This window comes from Fundulus heteroclitus, chromosome 16 (assembly GCF_011125445.2).
Source record: "Fundulus heteroclitus isolate FHET01 chromosome 16, MU-UCD_Fhet_4.1, whole genome shotgun sequence".
Lineage (NCBI taxonomy): Eukaryota > Metazoa > Chordata > Actinopteri > Cyprinodontiformes > Fundulidae > Fundulus > Fundulus heteroclitus.
The window spans coordinates 8,142,325-8,167,048 of NC_046376.1; the positions used below are offsets into that span (position 1 = coordinate 8,142,325).

A 24,724-nucleotide genomic window follows, 5' to 3' on the forward strand; every position below is an offset into this window, starting at 1 on the left:
GCATTCCTCTGCTTTCTTTGAAGAGTTTGAGGATTTACGCTGAAGTTTTAACTGCTGGCTTTATCCAGCATTAATGAGCCTAAGCTGCAGCGCCGGTATCACTGAAAACAACTCATTCCATCGTCTGCACCTCCAAAACGCGCCGCGTGTGGTGGTAAATGGTCACGAGGCGGCCACGCCCTGGACAGGTCGTCCATTTTTCACCGGGAACAGAGACCTTCACACATTCAGAGACAGTTGACCAACGCTGGAGGGAGGAATCAGGAGAGAACCCACATGCATGGGGCTACATCCATACGGGGTCAAAAAACACTAAACAAGAGACCGTTCTACCCATTTCAGGCTTATTCCTTAAAGTATTTTACATAATGAAGGCAATCTCATGTTAATTGTTGAACATAGATAATAGTCAAAGCACTCTGCACCCAAGAAATACGACGAAAAATATAATCTGGTGGTTTCTAAACAACGTATTTAACTTTTCCATCAGGTTTTTATTAATAAGTACCAGCAGGTGTTCAAAGACAGCCGTGAAGTTGTTGAATTCTGGGGCTTCTTCTCCAGATCAAAACCACACAAACGTTTTCATTTTCAAGTCAACAGAAGACAAATCCTGCCTTGCTGAATATAATCTGCTGCCTTTGAGTCTCCTCAGTGGTGAGAGTGGATCTTTTAGTTCTTTTCTTCTTTGTTTTACAGGATAATCTTCAGCTCAAGAAATGGGAAAACAGAAACATATCAAGAGAAGTTTGGTCTGTTGCACCAAACTGGGGTTTATTTACAGTTGTACCATGTCAAGTATGGCCTGTCATGTAGAAATAAAAAAAGTTTATAATTAAGATGTATCAGCTTTCATAAATTACACAAAAACCATCTTGAGTTCAAGTTCTGTGATTTCCTCTTTTTCCATATGTTTAGCATCTGTTTTGCTATTTTTCCCCAAACAAGCGTAAATGTTTAATTAGCTGTATTGGGGTTTTAAGACCATATCTTACCATTTAATTGCACTGCAGACAAAACATTTTTATTCAGCATATGCAAAGCCTTTGATTATGAGCCAATGAAACAGCATTTTAGTAATATCTCCCTCCATCACACTGATGGGGACACTGGCTCGTCTGCAGGTAGTTTGGCTCCAGAGTACCTTACTGGTGACACCTCACTACAAATACATAGTACGCACTCTAAATGAATGAAATGAATTAAATGAATGAGATTTATTGCACATTAAATTCAAGCAAAATGCTAGAAAAGACTACCGGACTTCCAACTGAAGCCCATGCAGCCCCTGTACTAACCGGCACAATTTGCACCCTGAACGTCTGATAACTAATTTGAAGAAACGTTTTTGCTTCATGACATGTTGTAGTACAGAGCAGGGATTATTCTTTTTTGTAAAATATCACCTAACAGCCAATTACTCGTGGCACTAACTTTCACATGCTGCTTCTACCTGATAAAACTGCAGTTCCTCTGGCATTATACTCCTCGTTATCCCCTGGCCCCCAAGAAGCGCGCCAACACATCAATCTGCTTTTATTCTGAGTGTTACAGTTCCACGTTCTGCTATTTTACCCGCATATGCTTATTCAATATCCAGGCGATAAAAATAATAATAAAAAAAAAAACCCAGCAAGACCTCAATTTGCCTTGGAACGTTTAATCTCCAAAAGAAAACACGTGCACACAAAGCGGCGAGAAGCTAAGTAACGGCACAGGGTCATTTGGCACCAATGAAGTATTGGTAAAAACGGGTCTCCATGGAGACCAATACGCTCCCAGCTGAAGACGGAGGGGTTGTGGCGCGGCTGAAGGGAGCCGTGGGGCACGGAGATAAGTTCGCACAAAGAGACGCCGCGTCAACACACCTGTAATTAACGTGTGGCGTTGAACTGGCGGGGAGCTGCATCAGGAAACGTTTAAATTAAAAGCCCTTCTTTGAACTAAGAAACACGAAACTAACAAAACAAATTCAATACGGAAACATCAAAGGTGGCTCCCCGCTTGTTTGAGGGATAACTGATTATTATGCCATAAAAATTGTTTATGTAAAAACCAGGCGTAGTTTTCATTTTTAAAGCTTCCTACATTCTGAACATGTTTCTGTGTGAAAATAGGAAAGTGTTATGATGGTGTACCGCACCGTCCTTATTAAAAAGCCACTTTCCTTCTGTTTTGGATTTTAAGGGAGCCGGTTTATGGCTAATTTAACAAAAAAAAAGCCCCAGGACCGTTCATTGACTTTGCCCAGTAAAACAAAGCACCTGCTGTTTTGCATAATTTGAAATTTAAAAGAGGTCATAAAGAGATTTTTGTTTTCTCCTTTTATGCACCATTCAAGTTTTGGGCCAGCAAAACTTTTCTTACACAGCCCCAGGTACCAACTAAAACATTTATTCTCCTCTGCAGGACACAGACCTCCTAAAAATCCCTCTTATGTGTCGTTTCTAGTTATTTTAGTAGTCACCGTGTCACTAACGATAAAAGACAAAGCCCTCCATGTATTTTACTCTGGATTTTAGGTGATGGATCAGAACAAAGCAGTGCAGGATCCTGAAAATGAAGGGACATGGATGCATGACTTTTAAAAGTCTTTACAAATATAAATCTGAACAAAGATGGGTAAAAACATGCGTCCTCTATTTCTCTTTATGCTGCTTTCCTTGAATGCGTAGACGGTTATCTGAACTCACTTGTGTGCATGTTGGTGTTGCACAAGAGTCTTTCCTGGACACTCGAGACATTTACATGAGAACCAAGAAAGAATGTCTTACATGCATCCTTGTTAACAGAATAGAAATACATACCAAAGCCCTGCAAACCTAAATTTCAGGAGAAAAGGTGGAACAGTGCTGGAGTAGAAAAGCTTCCTAAGCTGGGAATCTATAGATGGTGGAACCTGGGTGAGAAAAAGGCCAGGCTGGGATTTAGAATGCAAAAACATTTCATTTTACACTTGAATGATGATCACAGTTGTCATGCTTTTTACAGCAGTGCCTGGATTTTTTTTTTTGTTGTTGTTGTTTTTTTTACACAAAAGATGATTTTAAATATGAAAAATGTGTAATTCCAAAACGTTCTCAGTGAAATTTGGATGGCGTTACCACTTAATTCAGCATGTCTGAATCCCGGTTCTGGGGACATCCCACACTGCATATTTTACATGGTTTTCCTCTCCAGCAGACCTGATTCAGATGAATGGATCATTATCAGACTTCTGCAGAGCTTGATTAAAAGCCCAAGAGCTGACCCATTTATTTGAATTAGGTGTGTTGGAGCAGGGAAACATGTAAAACATGCAGAGCGGGAAGGGGCTCCAGGACCAAGGAACAAAAACATGGTGCTAATTAAAAGCTGAGAGCTGGGACTTATGCTTAGGCTATTTTGGTAAACGGTGAAGCACACAAATTGTGTTGATTCCCAAATATTTCTGCAGTTCACAGCATGCCCACATGATACTTCCTATGCAGTCGTCAGCGTCACTGGTTTTTATGCTAATGCACATATCACGGCACATCATAGGGAGCAAAGGGCCTTTTTCTAAGAAACGAGACTCACACCAAGGACTGATCCATAAATCAGGGATCAGTGGGATCTCAAGATTTCTGCTGTGGGTGAAAACTGGTGTTCAGTTTCCATAGGTGAGCAGAACGCTGATGGACTGGTGGCCTAGTGGTTAGAGCACAGACCTTCGGTCCCAGACGTTCTGAGTTCAACTCCTGCAAGCTGCCATTCTGGGTCCCTGAGCAAGACCCTTAACTCCTGATTTCTCCCCAGGCGCCGCACAGTGGCAGCCCACTGCTCCCCAAGGGGATGGGTTAAGATGCAGAAGTGAATATCTCCATTGTGAGATCATTAAAGTTCATTATTATTATTATTATTATTATTATTATTATTATTATTATTATTATTATTATTATTATTAAACTAGAGGGTGACACGGGAGTTTCCAATCCCACTCCTGGTAAAATCACTCCCACTCAGAATGACTCCCGCTCCTGTGACTCTCCCATTCTTGTTGTCTCCATTAAGTTTTCTGACAATATATTAAACCTGAATTTCTATGAAGGGTGAATTAAGTTCCTGTTTTTAGCTGCAGTAAAGGCCAGTTATAGTAAAGGGAATAATAATAATAAATAATAAAAGTAACAAACAAGGAAGCAGACCATGCCCGTCTTAGTTGAATAAACAAAATGTACAATGTTGCCTTTTACTAATTCATTAAGTAATTGTTCCACATGAACAATGAAGTTAATTTTATGTTTCAAATTGCTTAAACTAAAGAAAAATGCACATAGCATTAGATCTATACTCAATTAACAAAAAAAGTGCATAAAAGAACTACTTTAATAACTTAGATAACTTGTTTTTTGTAAAAGAAAAAGTTGAATATGATACAAGTATATTAGTATTTGTCCAATTGCAAGAAAATATCCACAAACTACTTAGGGTTTACTCTCAGAACCGATACATTCATCGAACATTAAACACATTCTTGGATAATGAGTCCAGGAAACACATTCTGCAAGCAGCATACTGAACGTTAACACCGTGACATTCAACTCTCGTCAAGTTTGCTAATATTTGCAACTTTCCAGTCAGCTCTGTGAGTTTAATAGATAAGTCCTTACTTCTGACTTTGCGTTACAAATCCAACTTTTCCAGGTCGAGTTCGCCACTAGCGGTTTCTCCCTCCATTGCTGTTTTTTGAGCGTAGGCGGAAAACATGGATCGGAAGCACTGTTGGCTTATGGGTCGTGTAGTTCTTTTGATTTACATTATTGTTTAGGTTTCTTGGGAAAAAAACTACAAAATGGTGGCGTCGATTCTACATTTTTTGGTTTCTATTTTATTTTATTTTTTGGAATCAATCCTAGATTATTTTACCTTCTATTGGTTTGTTCCCATTGACTAGCATCAGGGAGTTCCCAAATTCCAGTTAAACAAATATAGGGGACAGTAGATCTTCCCTGAACCAAACCTCATGGAAACCAAACAGCAAAGCACCACAAACTACAGTAGTAACTCAAACCCTAAAGACTTAAAGAAACAAGCAAAGGCATTTTTATGGGTAGCTGGGTATAGACCGAGGCTGACAATTAAACCTGAGGTGGGGTGCAAGGACGCGGTTTGTAGGGCGTCTCAGGAGGCCCTGGCTGGACACCCCCAGCGTGAGGGACGGCTGGTGAGCGGTCAGATGTTCACCTGTACAGGTAAGGCTCTCTAACCTGACCCTAGCCAGATGGATATCGCTCCGCCTAGCTTCACTCATATCCATCTGGGACATCGCCCATTGAAAGTGATTTCTCCAACCAATTTTATGGTCCGGCCAATCAGGACGCAGGGCTGGAGTTTCATAGATGTGACGTAGTGGAGAAGCGACCGTAAAAAAAAAAAAAAAACAATGGCGGCTCGCATCGAGGAAGCAAGCGTTAACATTCATGCTGCTATTTCTTCCTTGTTGTCCAATCTACCTAATATTGTTTCATTAAAAGAACATCAGAGAACGCCTCTGAAGGCTTTTGTTGGTGGAAACCATGTTTTCGCCCTTCTCCCGACCGGATTTGGAAGGTTTTGTTTTCCGGGGCGCGCCCGTGGTGGAGCGGTTAGCGGTTAGCGCGAACCAAGTTAGGAGGCCTCAACGCGGTCGGCTCGGGATCGACTCCGACCCGCGGCACTTTGCCGCCTGTCTTCCCCCCTCTTCCTGTCAGCTCACTGTCAATAAAACGTGTGCCACTAGAGCCGCAAACACATAAAAAAAAAAATTTTGTATTTTCCTGCGTCGCTCTCACAGCGTCACGGTTAGCTTCGGTGTGAGTGGTTGAAATAGCACGTTGATAAAGATGACAGACAAGTGGCTTATCCAATCATATGCAAGGATTTTTGATAAGGCCCAGCCTTCTGAACCGCCATTCCTATGTCCCAGATGGATGAGTGGAGCTAGGCGGAGCGAAATACATCTGGCTAGGGTCAGGTTAAAGGCTCTCAGCAAGAAGTCAGGAACAGCTCCTACTGTCGCTGAGTACTGGGCTCTGTTCAAAAGCTTGACAAGATTGCCCTCTTTCAATAGTAAGCCTTAAAGTCCTAATTATACTTACATATACTCTGAGTTTAGACTATAATAATCTAATTCTATTGAAAGACGAGAGGCTTAGCATTCAGATCCTGAGAACCCTGCACAGTTGCCAGCAACACAGACACAAAGCCATCAAGTGCTGCTCAGAGGTGACCTTTAATTTGAAAAGCTGCGAATTAGTCAGCATCAACGCTTCGGAGATGTGTTTGTGCAGCTCGACCCGCAGGTCAACAGTGTTTCAGGATCAACAGGAACGATTGTAGGGAAAACAGATGCTGCTCACAGCAATAAATGACAAAGCGTGCTCTGTGGAGAAAAAAAAAAAAAAAAAAAAAACCTCACTGCCAGTAAGCCAACAAACCTCTGTCATTGGTTACAAGGTTAGACACCTACGTGCTCCTGAGTAAAGTATTGATGTGATCGGGTTGGGATTTTTTCTTATCACTACAATATCAAGTCACCTTGTTCTTTTTTATTTTTTTCCCCTGCTCTAATCAAATGTCAACAGCAATGCTATCAAATCCAGATATGAAGCCAATTAAATCCTTGTCTCAATCCATGTGGGTGTGGACCGCATCCTAATTTGTTGTCACTTCAGCCGTTAACGTCTCCAAGGAAGCTTTTTTTTTTTTTTTTCTTATTGTGTCGTCGGCAGAACAGGCTCCAGATCAGCAACACGACACCCGGAGATGAAAATGTGACCATGCGGGGAGGTTCAGAGGGGCACGCCGGCTTAGATTTCGTACCAAGAGCCTCTGTTTTATCGCAGGGTTGAAGGGGGCCGGTGAAGCTATTGACACACAGAGGCACGGCTAAGCCACTTCACATCCCAATCGATCACAGGTCCACTCCACTACAAGTGGCATTCCCCTTTCTAAACAGAGATTTTCCTGCCGGCGCTCACTTTCAGAAGCCGGACACCTGGCTGGGTTCTGGTCCAACAGGAGCTTCAGTTACAGCGCTGCGCAGCCCTTTTTCGGAGCTCCTTTGTTCCTCGATCAAAACTCAGTTTGAGAATGTTTTGTTGCTCGGTGTTTGGCTGCTGCAGAAGCAGGAAACAGATGGCTGGCTATTTATGGCTGGTGCTGCAGAATCCAGCTCAAATGAAATGTCCTTTCAAAAAGGAATTCGGCTTTTTTTTCGTTTTTTTTTTTTTTTTAAAACGCCTGCTCGGGGAACTTCATAAAGCCCTGGACCGAGGAACCTGCAAATGGCCCGTGACAAGGAGATTATAAAAGATACACTTTAAAGCATTTGACATTATCAGACTGAATTTGAATGCCTCCCTTCTTTACCTTCTTTAAACGCCCGCTAATCTCTCCCAGGAGGACGGCCATTAACCTGGACCAACACCCTGCGGACGAGGCGGGAGACGAGCCTCGTCCGTTTGCCCTCCGGATCGCCGTCACTCAAACGGCGCCGTAATTACCGCGCGTCCTCGCAGGATGCGCGGCGGATATTTGCTGCATTGTAAGCAAACATCATAAACAGGAGGATTTGCACAGAGTTAATAAGGCTCCTTTAAACACGGGGGATGGTTACCATGGAGCCACGCGTTTATGGAGGGGGGACCTGAATAAACTGGGCTGTTTATGCGGCTGGATGTAAATAAAAATCAGGCCACGGCGATAAGCCGCTCATGACAACCCGTCTGGCAGGAGGTGACAGTTTGAAATTACATTAATCCTTATCTATTCATTATGAAATTTGAGCGTCCGCATGTAGGTGCAGCAACGCCCTTATCGCTGCGAGGAGCCTCGGCTGAATTCAAATTGATTTCTATCTTTGTGGAATCTATTGCAAATTCCTCTCATGGCCGGCAAATGCAGAAGGCAGTGACTGCTGCTCGCAGGTCAAGTCAGATTAATCTCAGGCTATCTGATCAGCCCATCCCAGCGCTGCGCTGTGTGTGAGAAATATAGCACATTTTAGATTACAGCACTCCCTCTAAAAGCCTTTAGCTGTAGCGCGTGTCTTTCAATAGTTTGGAACAGAGCATTCATTTCATCTCTGGGCACTTCTTTTAAAGGCTATCCCACTAGGTGCTATCACTAGGAGGTTCAAGGGCAAAATAAATCAGCGATGACACATCACATCGTTGTTATGTAGGGCACAGAGGTCTCCTGTCTGCAGGGGGGGGGGGGGGGGGCAGCTCAGGTTGAGAGAACACCTTTGTGTCTGGAGCTGGATGGCATTAACAGCCTGACTCATTACAGTAATAGCTGTGGCACCACCACAACATGAATAATGCCATTCCTTCTGTGAAGGGGTTGCAAACTGGCCTGACAGCGGAAAAAGCAGCAGACCATGATTAAACATAAATCCATAAATGACACACACGTATGCGTGGCTGAAAGGGGGTGACGACGGGGTTACTCCAGCAAACCCATTAAGTGCAGGCGGAGCAGAGGAGAAGACAACCGTTTGGATTTCAGGTCATCTCGCATCAACGTGGAGGAATTTTACTCCACGTTTCTACCTCAGCTCGTTAATGTTTGCTTCTGCGCGGCTCTCTGACGGTTTCAGCGCTACGTTTCAATCAGGCGGAGGTCTGGACTTTGACTGGGACATTCTGATGTAGATTTTCTGCTGGGATTGGACATTGCAGTATGACACGACTGCAAGGCGCCCAGGTCCAAAAAAAATCATCATTCCTCCACCGCCATGCTCGACTGTTGTGCTGATATATTTTATTTCTTGTTTCAAACGTGGTGCTGGGTGTCCTGGTGAACACATCCGTGTTTCTGGCAATCCTTCCAGAAAAAAAAAAAGAGAGCCATATTTGTTCAGTCTTCCTCTAATCATCCTGCTTTACCCTTTAACGAGCCAACCAAGGCCTGTGAAGTCTGACACTGAGCTCTGGGATTTTTCGCAGTTTCGGAGCTTACACAGCCTGACCTTGGGGTGAATCTGCTGGGGCATCTACGCCGCCCGGGGAAGACCGACCGCCTTATTAAAGGCTTTCCACCTGTTCCACCAATTCTTAGAAATTACGTTAAGAGCCATTATAGATTGATGGGCAACAACAAAAGAAGTCGTCTTTCGACCCTGGCATTATTGTTGATGCACATCTTTCAAATTGGCAGTGAGGGTGGCCAATCTGGCACCACACTGGCCTTCACTTATATACAGAGGAAAATACACATAATAAAACAGTCACTTTTCACAGGAGAGCAACTCCACAGCATCAGGCAGTCCTCTCTGGACAGCTGGGGCTGCGCTCTCATCTATCCACCTGGCAAATGTCCACTCCAAGCATATAAAATGGACAAGCTGCTCCTTCTCAGCACAAGTAACTGGGAGATTTATAGATCCCTGGGTTAGAGAACACATCCCGGAGTTTACCTCTGATTCTCGGCTTTTAGCTGTTTGGAGTGGAATCTGCTGTTACGTAAACGTAGGTTGGTGTTCTGACGTCACCTTGTTACAAAGAAATGTGGACCTCACCTGGAGTCATCCTGTTTTTCTTCTTTTTTTTTTTTTAGAAACTGCAAACAATTTTATTTACAGAGTTTTCCGCCTTTGTTCTGGAGGATGTCTACATCTCACCACAAACCTGCACATCAGAGGCTGAAAATCAGCTCTTTGACCTGATAAACACCAAGACCATCTTATTGTTCTTGGGGAAAAGAAGAGTTCAATCCTCTCCAAGCAACATGCAAAAAACCGACAGCATATTAATTGTCCCACAAAGAGGAAAACCCACAGTGGATCACTGCTAGACAGCGTTAAAGGATGCATATGGAGCTGTTCCCCCGTGCATCTGTAGGATTCCCTGATCACTGCTTCATCTTCTCCAGATCTGTGTTCAGGACTGTTAGGACATGAACCGATGAGTCAAAGTAGAAGTTCTGGGTCTGATTCGAATGCACTGACTGGAGTCTATTTGATGCTACCTCTGATCTGAATACATTTCCTGATGCTTTGACTTCATAACATTAGGGTTTCTTTAAGGACATGTGCGCAAACCAAGACCTTTCACATAACAAGGACCTCTGCGCCTTACAAAAGATCACTGAGGAAGATACAAAAAGGCTTTTTCGACATCAGAATGATGGCATTTTCCCCTTCTGTCTGAAGGTCTGCGCTGACCCACTAGATCCTGCCAGGATCCCGTTTGTGGACTTTGGCTCAGCGTTTGGCACCATTATCCTCCAGCTGAAGCTCGTCCTGCTGGCCTCCTCCTGTCAGTGTATCACCAGCTTCCTGACAGGCAGTAGCAGGTAAGGCCGGGGATGTTTTCCTGCACAAGAACCATCAGCACCAGCGCCCCCCAGGATGGGGGTTCTCCCTCCACTCCTCTTCTCCCTGTGCACAAATGACGGCACCGTAGCTGGCCCGTGTTTGAAACTCCTGATGTTTGCTGATGACACCACTGCCGATCTGATACAGGACAATGACAAGTCTGCATACAGACAGGAAGAGTATTGGCTGAACCTTCTGGAGCTTAACCCACTCAAGACGCTGGAGATGAGGGTGGATTTCCAGAGAACCGTCCCCTGCACCAACTCCCCTCACCCAAACGTTTGTTATGGATAACCTCTGGTTCCTAGAAACCACCCTTCCTTGGGACCAGAGATGGTCCTCGTTCATTTCTACCATCATTCAGTCTTTCCCAGAGCCGGGTACATAGATTAGTTACATAGATTAGTTCCAACCATTTGCATTTCCAGCTCCACGGCATAGACAGGGACTGATGTTTAAAACAGTCCTTGAGGGCCGTTGTACTAAAACTTTTAGGTTCAACACAACTCCAATATGAGCTTATTAGCAGACCTCTGCAGCTCTTGCCTGCCTGCTTGTGAAGTAGTTTAGCTAGAGGATTTAAGTTTGAGACCACATGTTTAAAAATCACCTGGACGAAAGAAAACTAGGCAGAGTTTTTACACTATCAAGCCAAATGTACCATCTCTGGTCTGTCCTGTGTTCTTTCACCAGTGTGTGACTTGGATCATCCACAAAACAGGACCGGTCCAAACGGCAGTGAACAATGGGGTCTGCAAAGAGGATCATGAGGATTGACTTCCCTTTCAACCAGGACTTGTACAGGTCTAGGGTCAAGAACAGACCAGCTAATGTCTGTAACAATACAGAACATGGTTAAGCGACACAAGTCTGAGTAGTGATACAAAAACCAAACTCCACACTTAGACTTACAAAAATACTCAAAACCAGATACTATGGCAACGCAGGATTCTCTGTAAGTTAGAGCAAAATTATTTATTATAATATGACAATGTTTTAACTTCCTAAATAAGGCAGAAACACTAAAGAAATCAATGCAAAAATAATTTTCTGGAGATTTTGCAATATAGTGATCCACTACAGCAGCAGGGTAGCTTCCTAAAGGCTCCCACATACTTGCGCTGTCATAAGTTTGCGCAGAACTGAATTTTTATGACAGCATACATGTACTCGGTGTAACACTAAACTGCTCGGCAGCAAGAAGTCTTCACATCTAACTGTTTTATATGAGACACTGAGCTTGATTCACCGAGCTGCTCCAAGCAGGCGGTCTGCAGGACGCAGCATCACCGTCTCTCTCTGTTCTCACTGACAGGTGGGAGCCTGCTGGAAAAGAAATGGCTCTAGGTGCTCAGCTAGCTAATCACACATTTTACCATCCGTTCTGCTGCTTTCTGCACTGGCAGAAAGTGTGTGAATTGTAGGAGAGTCAGCGCCACAGTATGTGCGCAGTACGCCCGAGTACGTGGGAGCGTTTAGGGTTCCTAATTGTTGATTTTTATTAATGAACCCATAAGCTTGATGCTCTCCTTTTCCCCTCTCTAACTCCTTTCATGACAAATAAAACAAACAAAAACAAACAGGCTCCTCTCGGTTAGGTCCAACCGTTTACTTCAAAAATGTAAACATTACAGATAAGAAATATCAAAAATAAAACGATGAAAAAAAGATTAGGAGAAATGTGAACGAGGTAAAAAAAAACAACTGCCTGGCCCCGTTCCAATTGCCTGACTTACTGAAGCCGTAGCCACTCCCAAAAAACACCTAACTCTTTAATGAGCAATTAAATTTGCAAGTTTACTAAAGAGCTTTAGTATAGTCACTAATATTACATATCATTACACGAGAATTTTTAACCGATTAATATCTTGTACATATATTTTAAAGCAGCTATGAGTAATACTGACACCTTGTGGCTCAAATTGGTACAACAACTTGATATTCACAATAACCTAATTAACTGTAGGTTGCTATTGTGAAATTTTACTTCCACAGGATCTGTATATGATGTTGTATTTTGTTCTATTTCTGGTCCGCTTCTCTTACTGGTTTCCATGTTAGCAGGATGCTGCTCTTCTACCAAGATAAAACACCAAATGCTGCGCTCTATGTTAGGAACCCTGGGAACTTTCATATGATTGGCTCAGGGACCAGGAAGTAAACACGGGCTACACTTTGAACCAAATTCATCCTAACCGTACCTCTAGGTTTGAAAGGAGAAAAACGTGAGTAAGACATTGTTGATGGAGAGCGCCAACTGCTGCTGCTGTGCGTGGATGTGTAGTGAGAGACAGGAGAGTGACATGAAAGACGGATAAAATGCGACATGACCGTTCAGACAGCAGACGATTTGAAAAAAAAATCTGATACATATCCAAATTAGTACCCCATAAGTGGTAAAAATATGATTTTTTAGGGATAAAAATAAAACAAATTAAAAAAGAAAAACAAAAAGAAAGAAAGAAAAGTTGGGCCTTTCACACTGCCGTGAAAAACACATACGGGTCGCATATGGGCAAAAAGATCGGATTTGGGTCACCTTTCCCAGCACTGAGAACGTAGCCTTAGTTTATGTCTTCTAAGAAGTTTACTACTTTACTATTGCAGATATAGGAGCTTTACTGACCTTTGAAGTTTCTCTCAGTTATCAGTGTCGTAACGTTAGCTTGTAGCATTAGCACAGCTAGCATATGGTATTGTTCGGCTTTTTGTCTGACTCGGAAAAAGTACCTTTAAAGATACATTTTTTACCTTGTTGGCTTAAGAAGCTTGCGTGTTTTTTTTTTTTCTGGGTGTAATCAGATGTTAGAGTTTCAAGCTTCCAGCAGCAGCTCATTGCTATGGTCAGGCGAGCGGCTGCAGGGAGCCGAGGGGCTGAGTATCTCCGCTCTTCGAACGCTGCGGCAGGGAAAAGTTTGAATATCCTGGCAAAAGTGAATGCATCAGTTTATATCGATTTTGACGCCATGAGTGTTTTAGAATAGATTTTTTAGTACCAATTTGATATATATACTGATGTGGACCTAAAGTTGTGAGAGTTTTTATATATGTGTAACAGACTGTTATATGTTTAAATGGAAAAGAAAGTGTGTCCCTTCTAGTTGCCGGAGAGCGAGAGTTCGCTGGGTTGTACGGCAGGGGGAGCACGTGAGTGTTGTTGTTTTGTTTTTGCTGAAGAAGAAGAATAAAGTGAGGAGAAGCGGGGTTACCGCTGAACACACTATTCCGTCTGTTGTTTACATGATCCAGATATATCTATAAATACATATAGCTGGCCGCACCTCACAACTTTAGGTCCACATCAGTCTTCCACCACTATGCTTGTTAGCGTGACATGGCTGAACATCTGATCTCATCTGTCTAAAGAACATTGCTCCAGGATTCTTGCCGTTGACAGAGGTGTCAAAAGTCTTCACATTTATTACACAAGTAGAAGTACACATCCTAGAGTTTAAAAATACTTTGGTAGAAGTATCAACTCAGAGCATATACTCAAGTAAAAAGTCTAAAATACTATCTTCAAAAGTACTTAAAGTATTAAAGTAAAACTAATTTAAGTAAAAAAAAATGTCACTAAGGACAAAAGCGTAGACATTCCACACAACAGGGGCCTAAAATACACTACTTAGTGCAGTACTGCCCCCAACCACAATAACACTGTTTGGGCAGCGGCATTTATCTGAATGCAATTTATTTTGTTTTTTCAGAGTATTATTATTTTGAAAATATAAGGAGTAGAAAGTACTGATAACTTCATGAAAATGTAAGGAGTAAAAAGTCAAGTATAAATAACCAAAATTTCGACTTAAGTAAGGTGAAGTATTTGTATTTAGTTACTTGACGCCTCAGGCCGCTAATTCAGATCCATGATTTCTAACCCAAGTCATGGTTATTTGCTAAAGGGAGAAGAGGCTAAGCCTTCTGACAAAAACAATCATTGATGCTGGTAAAAAGCATTATATTATATTATTATATTAGGCAGACGTTTTTCACCTCTCACTTTAAATTATAGTCCAAAAGAAAGTTACAGCCGATAAAAAGTTGAAGAGGGGACTTTTCCAAACACTTTCTGAAAGTCTTCTAAATTTGCTCTCAAAGCAAAAATGACAGCAATAATCTTCAGAAACTGTCAGGGCTTCAGATGCTTTTCTGCCTCCTTCCTTTATTGTTGTGAATCACAGGAGAGCATGTGGCCGCTCTCCTGGATCAGCACAATGTGGAAATTCTTCAAAAGCCCGGTCTCTTTCTAACCTCGTCCACCTCCAAAGCACTTTCCACCTTCCCCGGCACCGGGGGATCCGTCACAAATCAAGAATGGGAAGGTCAATAAAAGCAAACCATGCCAGACTCTCTGACTGACACATCAAAAGTTGCCACAGTGGTGCTAAACGCGCTGCCTTCTTCCCCATCCGACCAATTTAGCGCCGTCCGAGGGGAGCCCGCTAATCCATGGCTCTGAAAGTGCGTCTAATCAACCTCTGATTAAGCGTGAGCACGTCAAGGTGTCCAGCAGCATCCTCGCTGCCCTCACCTGCCCCGAAAGCCAGTCAAAACAAGGAAATTGGATTTGTTTGTCCTCGCAGCCTTCCATGCCTCATGCTTCCTCTTGAATGCCTAAAGTCTCCTCGGTCTTGTTTTGGGCCCTTCATTCATTACACACTTGCCAATAGCAAATGCAGAGCAAACATTTAATTCTTTCTTCTCTTTTACTCCCTCTCGCTTCCCTTTTGTCTTCTTTTTTTCTTTTTTTTTTTGGTGGTTGTTGTTATGAGTGTCCCCCGGGCGTCTGGGAATGAATTAAACATCAGTAGGCTGGTAGGAAGGGCACAGCTTCCCCTGAAAGGATTGAATGCAGAGTGCTGTTTGAGGGCAGAGAAACAGTGGAGGTGACAGGGGAGGCTTTGCTCAGCACGAGGACGTGGAACCATCAGGGAACTACTTTGACCTCTAACATCAAACCACCTTCATGCATAGTCAGTTTTTCCCCCTCATGCCTCTCCAAGTAATCGGGATATCCCGAACTAACGAACAATGTGGATGATGTTTATCTTTTGAGTTAAAAAGTCTTATTTCTAAAGGAGTCATTTCGGAGTCACTTGCCTCTTCTGGAACCATTTACTTTCCTCGCCGTTGGCTCCAACCTGGGGGAACTGGGTAAAATCTGTGAACATCAATCTGAAAGACCTAGAGATGCGCTGGAGCACATGATACATTGTGTACGCCTGGTCCCTCTGCAAACCTTTGACGTTAGGTTGCAGAGGGTAAGAGTGGAGCATTGCAGGTAAAAAGAAAAAAATCTAAACTTCTCAAACTGAGACTCATGCACACACACACGGGACTGGGAGTTCTGTGGAGAGGTTATAAGTAGTCAATATGCTACCTGGAAGAGGACAAAAAGGAAAACTGGACCTCATCCAAAGCACCAACTGTGAGGATAAAGTCAATATAAGAACAGATTACTGCCATGCAAAAACAGCTGCTGCATTTAACATTTAAAAGCATATCAACGCTAATTTTCAACCCTTCATATCATGGTTGCTTTCTTTAGATGCTTACTCAACACTGCTGTGCAGTCTGTTTTTAGTAATTTTACAACTACTCTTTCTAAACTGCTGTTAAGTGCAGCAACCAACCCACATCATCGGCTCTCCACCACCATGCTTTATGTGCCAAAACGCTGCATTTGCTTTTCTTCAAATATGCCAACGTTGGTCTCATTTGTCAAAAAGGATCCTTGTTCTGGAGGCTCATTCAGAAACAACATTCTTCTTCACCCCATAAAAGTCACATTAAACTGATTTCAGAAGCCAGTGAACAGTCTTTGGTGCTCCATAGTGATAATTCCGTTGCTGGGCATTTTTAAGGCCATCTCAGGGTATTTCTCAGATCTCCAGAAACTAAAAGCCCTTGGATGAAACATGTGGTCCTCACCTCAGCTGATAGCTGTACAACGCCACGTGTTTCCCACCAGGACAGTAATTCTCTGGAATAATCTGCCCAAGAAAAAGGTTTTTAAAACCCCTTCCATACAGACTTACATTAGTTATTTTTAATTATTTTTAACTAATTAATTTAGATGTGTTATATTATCTTTTAATCCAGTAAATATTTGCTAATGTTTGTCTGTTAAGCAATTTGTAACTGAAATGAAAATGTCCTGATATATTCATTTTATGCTCATATGCATTATTAATATTGTCCATCATCATCACCATCATCATCATGCTCCAAGTTAATTTTATAATGCAGAAATCTAAAGATCATGCGAGGTCACTATACAAGACCAACGGCTCCAATTCTTATACAGTTACACAATCTCATCCAACGTTAACTCGGATCAAGCAAATTCATTCCAGCACAATCCAATCATAAAGTCACTTTTAGATCCATTGACATTCAAGCTTAACTGTACCAAGCTGCAGAAGAAAAATTATAATAAATCAGTGGATTCATCAAGTCAGTCAGAATCAAAATTAACTTTATTCACCAAGTTTGAGGGTACAAACAAGGAATTATATTGGTCAACAGTTAGCAGCCCAGAAAAATGCTTTAAGAAAAGCAAACTATTAGGCCTTTAAAAGGAGCTAGACCTGATCCTGCACAAATTTGAACCGTGAGTGAAGAGAACGCCTTAGTCTGAACTGTAAGCCCCGCTCCCAACCCTAACCCCCCTAATCCTCCGGAGAAAACAAGGCTTAATCAAAGGACTTTTCTACATTTTCTTTGACATAAATGGCTACGTCTCGGGTAAATTATATTTTCGTATGTGAATGGTCAACACTTAGAGGCACGGCATGCTGTTCTGTTTACATTCCCTGTCGTGCTATAGGAGCTGCTGCTTATTGGCCGGTCTATTGAACTTATACTAAAAAAAAGTAAAAAAATTACAACATTTTAAAAAAGCCTAGACTCAATTAACTGCAGTTAGTCAATACTTAATATCAAATTTCATCTTTTAACTCATAATACATTGTGTAAAAAGCCTCGTCCTGACCAGAGAAAAATAAAATCAGGTATAGCTCCTTTAAACCCGCTTGTCCCCCATCTCCAGCGGTCATGGGGTGTACTCTGGAAAGATCACCAGTCCATCACAGGATAAACAATCCTCCACATATGATCACACCTAAAGACAATTTAGAGAAACTATTTAACCCAACAGTCATGTTTTTGTTGGAGGACAAGACCCAGAGAGAACTGCGATTGGTCAGATATATCAGCAGCAAGTTAAAGCTGCACAAGCCAACAAACGTAAAGAGTGGAAAGGAAAGTTTAGAGAAATTAATATTGAAGTCATTTATTCCTAATGTGGAATTATTTCCCCTGATATGAATGGTGCAAAGAACTCGGAGCTCCAGGAAAGAAAGGCAGTGTGCACAATTAGCATCAAAATTGTCCTTTTGTGCCGAGCAGATTGTTGCTCTCTGCTACATAAATACCGATGGAAAATACATAAAGGAGGAAAACCTAATGAAAATACACTAAAACACATCCTTAGCCTTCTCCCTTTCACCGACATCAATTCTGTGCCGTCCGACTCTCTATAAAGTCCCACATCATGATGAGAAGTGATGCTGGGTCAAAGCTGAGCGGCTTAGGAACGACATCCAGGACCGTCTCCGATATCAGAAAGTTGTCCCCACAGTGTTTGTAACCGATTATCGTTCTGGGAGGAGGCTGCTCTGTTAGGCAGGCAAAAACTGGCCAAAACAAAGCCAATATAATCCATCTGCTGTCGGCTCTACGAGTGGGAAAACTGTGTTTTAATTAATACACGCGTCGATGTATATTTATTCATTTTCCTGCTGGCGCACAGCGCCTAGCGTGGATGTGTCGAAGCAGCGCTGCAGACTTTCAGCTTTCATTTCATTCCTTTTCTCTTGCTCTTGTATAATCAGAGGCATTAGCACGGCACATACAAAGATCCCGCAGGCGAGTTATGAAGCATTTCAAGGTAAAATATCGGATTTTTTTTCTCCCCCCCCCCTGTAAGTTGATTATCCCAGAGAAATGAGTCTCATATTTCAAGACAGAGTTCAGCGAACTGTGGTCATGTGATTAATACCCTTCTCCAAGTCTTTGTCAAAGAGCTAATGCCTGGATTTTGGTTTACAACATCAGATTCACGGTGTGTGTGTGTGTGTGTGTGTGTGTGTGTGTGTGTGTGTGTGTGTGTGTGTGTGTGTGTGTGTGTGTGTGTGTGTGGTCAAAACAAGAACAAAAAGTCAAAGGGTTTTCCAGAGCCAGAACAGACTTGGTAGGAGTGTGGGTTAAAACGGGAACATCCATCTCCTCTGTCAGATATCGCTGCTATTTCTGAGCGACTTTCATCAACAAAGTACTGTTCTCGTCCAAGGCAACACCCACATAAACACACAGCTGAGGTTGTGTAATCTCTTTCGCGTTACACATAAGGGACGACTCTTCCACTCCGTTGGCACTTAGCAACAAGAAAACAAAAGACTCCTGATGGTGCTGCCCAGAAGAAAATGAATCTCTGCAAGCTGATGCAGTTCTGCTTTACCGAACGCTCCATCGTTATGGGGCTGGATGTTGAAAATTCACTGAGATGGGAGCCGCAAACAAAACAAAAAGCTGCACAAAGAAGGAGCTGCAGCCTGTGCACACCCACATAGACAGGGCGAAATAGTCTAATTAAGCGAAAACATTAGCAGCACCTGAGTGGGGATTGGTTCGGCGGTGCCAGCTGGATTAAAGGATCGCTTCATCCCAACCTTCAGCACGGTCAGGCCAATTATTTCTGTTTCCTCTTCCCAGCATTTCAACAAGCCCGGTCCACGCATGCGAGAGTCTCGTCCGCCACATCCAAGGCTTTAAGGCCAAAGTCTCAATAGGTGGACTGCTTTCTCCGGGTCAAAGGTCAGTCTCTGCCTCAGCTTGAGGAGTTGAACCATCACTGGGTCTTGAGAAGCGATACTAGGATACAGGACTGTCTCAAAATATTAGAATATCGTGAAAAAGTATACTAGTAGGCTATTCAACTAATCACTTGAATCGTCTTATTAACTCGAAACACTGCAGGGTTTCCTGAGCCTTGAAAAACACTCAGCTTGGTTCAGTAAACTAAATCACAAGTATGGTAGTGGTTAAGAGACGACATAAGATTCTCACAGTAACTGGTCTACTGACCATGGCATTACTGTCCTTGATTGGCCTGCCAATTCCCCTGACCTGAACCCCATAGAGAATTTGTGGGGTATTGTGAAGAAGAAGCTGAAAGACACCAGAGCCAACAATGCAAATGAGCTAAAGGCCGCTATTGAAGCATTCTGGGCATCCATAACACCTCAGCAATGCCACAGGCTGATTGCCTCCATGCCACGCCGCATTGATGCAGTAATCTGTGCAAAAGGATTCCCAACCAAGTACTGAGTGCATTAATGGACATTTTCAAATGTTTGATATTGTTTTGCTGTTATAATTATTTTTTTAACTTGGTCTGAGGAAATATTCTAATATTTTGAGATAGGATTTTTGAGTTTTCTTCAGCTGTACGCCATAATCAGCGATATTAAAACAATAAAAGGCTTGCGATATTTCAGTTGATTTGTAATGAATCCAGAATGTATGACATTTCATGTTTTTTAATTGCATTACAGAAAATAAACAACTTTATCACAATATTCTAATTTTCTGAGACAGTCCTGTAGATGGAACGGCTCTGGTTCATCACATTGGAGGAAAAGCTGAGCCCAAAAGAAGTTCCGACTCTCGCTCATACTCATGAGCCATGGATCCAGACGGAGAACACCGTCCTGCGTACAAGTGCCTCGGTAGAGAGGCCCACCTCAACCCTGAGGCGTGGAGCTCCGTGCAGGGGGAGCTTGAAGTAGAGATGCTCCCTCAGCTTCAAAAGACGTCGGCTGAGGTTCAGGTATCTGATCTCTCGTTTCAAAGGTTTAATGGGGAACGTTCATCTGGGAGGCGACCCAGAACTTATTTGAGGAACTTCTCTCTAGCCTGGAAATGCTTTACTGTTGTCAGGAATGAGCTGGGAATGGAGGAGAGATACCTGGAGCTTTTCCTCCATCTCAGGTGAAAGGAAGAATGGAGCGTCTTTGCTTCTACAATTTGGGCCAAAACGTTTGGGAATGACACAAATGTCACAACAGTAAAAAAAGAACTTTATAGGAAGAGTCCATGTTAACCGTTTTATACACAAAGCCAACTTTGTGTTCATATAGTTTTCGGCACAGGTGGAGCTGTGAGAGTCCAGGCAGGACTACCAGATGGAAAAAAAAGGGGCAGATGTACTGAATCAATCTCTTCTGTCCTGTTTGAAATGGTGACCTCCAGCCATCATCACTTTGCATCAAACGACTTCACATGCTGGAACCTGCAGATGAGAAGTTTGCAGCTGGAAGAACGGTTTTCTGGATCGTCGAGAAGATCAAAAGACTTCAGCATCAGCATCTCCATAAAGCCCGTCAGCGGAGGGAAGCATGAAGCACTCTGAAATGTCCCAGTAGATGTCTAATCTGACTTTGGACGTGATAAAAACACGGTGGATCAACACCAGCAGATGATGTTGCTCCTCCAATCATCAATAGCTGCAAAAAGCTTCACGACAGATCTCAAGCAGCTCTGATCCATGTCTTCTACCACATTTTTTCCTTCCACTTAACTTTTCATTTAAATTGACATTCCAATGTAATTTTAATTTTGTAAGCTGTACTTACAGGGATAGATGGCAAACATTAATTTATTTTCTGATAAATCTTCCTTCAGACTGTGGGAAAGAAAGATGAGAGCTTCCACTGAATCCTTATCCAGTCCATATGTGGGGTTACTCCTCATTCAAGACTTCCTCCTCGTTCTGCCCACATCAACAATCCAGGAACGGTTTGGTGCAGATCTGTGCATTTTCTAGCAGGGTGAAGCTAGGCTAAAGTGATAAAGTGGCTCAAAGATCAGAACCTGAGAATATATGATCCGTGGTTATAGGAACGCGTCTGGAAATCTGTGGTCAGCTCTGAAAAAGCAGGAGGAGGAACAGAAGCCACCAAACTGGGATTAACTCCAATGTCATGATGAAGTTCTCACCAGAGGCTCGATCATAAAAGCAAACCTAGAACTTTAGTTAACTCAAATCCAAATGAAAAAAGTAGGATCTTAATAATAAATAACCCAATAAAAAGACTGAAGGCTCCACAGGTTCTGCGGCTAAAGTCTGGACTGTGTGAATGTGCAAGTTAATAAGCTGATCAATACCGCTGCCACATCATTACAGCACCAGTGGATCTCAGTATAATTACATCTGGGCTTTTTTGTTCAATTAAGTGTGCAGCTGGGGAAAGTGAGCGGGTTTTGGCCTCATTTCTGAAGCAATCTTGGCCATTTTAATGACCTTTGTTCCCAGTAAAGATACAGAGAGTGATCAGTCATAAGATTGGGACCATGTAATGACAGCAACATTTACAGCTCATGTTTTAAAACTTTCACATTAGGTTTTTTTTCATGTTATGTTGACATTTATATTTGCTATGAACTGAAGGAAAAAATGCCCCTCCCCCCCACAAAAAAAAAATAAAATAAATAAATCTAATCTAATGACATAGCAAGTCCCTTAAAAATGAAAAGAAAGGTTTGTCAAAACATTAAACTTTCTCTCTGATTTAAGAAATAATTTAACATTATAATGAAGCTATAATTTGAAGACTAGGTTTCCCTAAAAAGGTGATGCTACTAGGGCTGGGCGATAAGTCGTTATCATTGATTAGTTCAAATTTCAAACTCCTGAAGATTTATTTAGGCAAATCGAGATTTCTTTTTTTTTTTTCTTTTTTTTTTTTCCTTGTTCGATTTTTGCCTTTGCACCCTCCTGGGTTTCCATGAAAGTTTGCACTATATCAGTTTTTTTGATATTAACATGCAGTGTAGAATATATGCTTAGGTAATTATATTGTCAGAATACTACAAAGAGGAAACCTTTTTCACTCTAAGACGAGGCATTTTAATTTATTCATTTACTTATTTTTTAAGTTGAGGTGAAGTTACACGAGTGACGCCTGTTTTTAGATGCGTTAAACAACTAGCAGCAAACATTTAGTCATAGTTCCATTATTTACTATGGCGAGGCCGCCATCTTGCTTTATATGCATGTTTTAAAGTTCGAAAAAAAATGGACTTTAAACTGAAGTCAACTCCCAGATAAGATTATTGAAAGAGTATTTTTAAAAAAAAATCATATCAGCAATATGTTTTTATGAAACAAAAAGGAAAGAAGGTTTTTGATTTATCCCATTTTACTATTGGCTTCTTATCTTGTCGGTTCACTTTTTTAGTGAAATAAAACAGAATAACATTTATTGAAAGACAGTCTATAAATTACAATAACCAAATCCATTAAAACATAAAGTGTCTGACTGCATTTATCTTTCATTGTATATTATTTTACCTGACAGAGGAACAAACAAGACGACGGACTGAATATCAGCAAGAATCTGTGAAAGACGACGATTAACCGGACACATTTTCACTCATGTTATTGATTTTCAATCCATTTTGTGCTTGAAATTTTAAGTTTACCAGATCATTTTATTAATTTTTAAAAATGTTTTAAATTGTACAATTCTAGTCGCAGATCCTTTAGATATCCTAAAATGGCTATGCAAAGAAAGAAACCAGCAGATGTGTTTTATAAATTATTTAAAAATTAACCTTTGAAAACCACAGAAATGTGATTTTTAATCCCACATTTATCTCAACATAAACTAATGCATTCTCTATGCATAGATTTTATTTTGCACTGATAATCAATCTCCTAATTATTTTTGGTTTGTCCATTCTTTCCCCACACTCAAATCCTGCAGCAAAGTGTCACACTTATTTCCGTAAAGATGTGCCGGTCCTGGAATAAGCTGCCGTTTCTATTAATGCTAGATAATGGTGTATGCATAGAAAATATGTGTGTGTTGCAGAACAAAGCAGGAATCTATGTAAAAATACTGGCATTTAAAAAGGTTAAAACACCAGAATAGAATCAAATTTGACATGCATATATTGCAGGTGAAAGTAGTTTTAAAGGCTAAAGGGGGGAAACTGTACAGCATTTTATGCAGCAGCTGTTGGAGAGCTAAATTTTCCACTTTTAGGAACAAAAGTGTTGAGATTTTAAAAGGATATTTAAGGGTTACGTGCGATACCTTCTTCCATCTGTATGCACCTAATTCCCTCACATCCTGGATTGAATCTTTAGCTGGAAGGTTTGCAGACTCGTGGAGAGTAGTAGGACATTGTCTGAACTAAACCCCAACATGAAAAAGTAGAGAAAGAAGGGCTGAAGGGTTATTCTGGTGACTCTATGACAGCATCTAACGCCGCTTTCCCTGCGCTACAGTCATCTTTTAATCTGGTCTTCAGCTGGAAACCAAACATTATTTATTTGTTAGAAATAATGTTACCGGCATCCTGGCTTTCTCCGGTCTGAGCAGGCTGCAGGGGTTCCCTTGTGTTATTGTTAACAACCTTCTGTGGGCTTGTCTAGATATATGTGCTGAATATATCATAATTCAACTTGCTAGGTAAATAAAGATTTCAGAAAGCATCAAAATAAACACAGGAGGGTTTTTTTTCCTCTGCCTTTGTAACAAAATTGAAATTTTCAGAGTAAAATAATCTAGGCTCCACCACACCGCTCGGGATACAACTGATAACAAATATTTCTATGGAAAATAGAAATAAAGTTACCAAAACAAGTATTTGCTTCACAAATTTATGAGGAAAGCACCGCAGCCTTGAAACCACAAACAGCCGGATTGAGAGCTTTGGTGGCATAAGTGGCCCGTTAGAACCAGGCTAACGGTTCCGTTCATGGTGGGTGGTTTACGTCAGAGGGTTAAAACGTGCACAAAATCTTACGTTCAAGCTTCCTCGCAGCATTCGCACAGTAATTGGACAAAGTCCAGAATTACGCTACGTCTCTGAGACACTTAGCAAAATTATACCTGGCTCTGAATCCGGAGGAACAATCCGTGGAGTTTAATTAAAAGACGTCTGAGAGCCCTTTGTCCTGCAGGCTTTACGAGTGAGAACATTATTTAAATTTAGGGGAATTTTCGCACTTGGGTCTGTAAAGTTAGAGGAAGGCATCGCCTCCCACATCTGTTCAGCCTTCCTTCCTCTCAGTCCCTCCACGTCTGCCTTGCATCAATTTTTTTTATTTTTTTTATTGCATGTCAATTTGAAAGGATGTCAGTGGAGACAGCTTGCTTGTCTCACACACCTGACCGAGATAGCTGCAATTTATAACGGCGTCCAGAGCGGCAGACTTCACTTATCTGGGACCGGCTCCTCTGCCTGTGCCCGTTCACTCCGCCGATGAGGAGGAAGGTAGCAGGTTGGGTTATTTTGTCCAAAGCGGAGGAACCATTACAAATCTACACG

General features: G+C 41.9%; 1 long non-coding RNA gene across 1 annotated transcript in view; it reads right to left on the reverse strand.

Moving 5' to 3' along the window:
* Positions 1-24,724, reverse strand: part of LOC118566409 — a 284,803-nt gene that overhangs the window by 190,334 nt on the left and 69,745 nt on the right. The window lies entirely within an intron of this gene.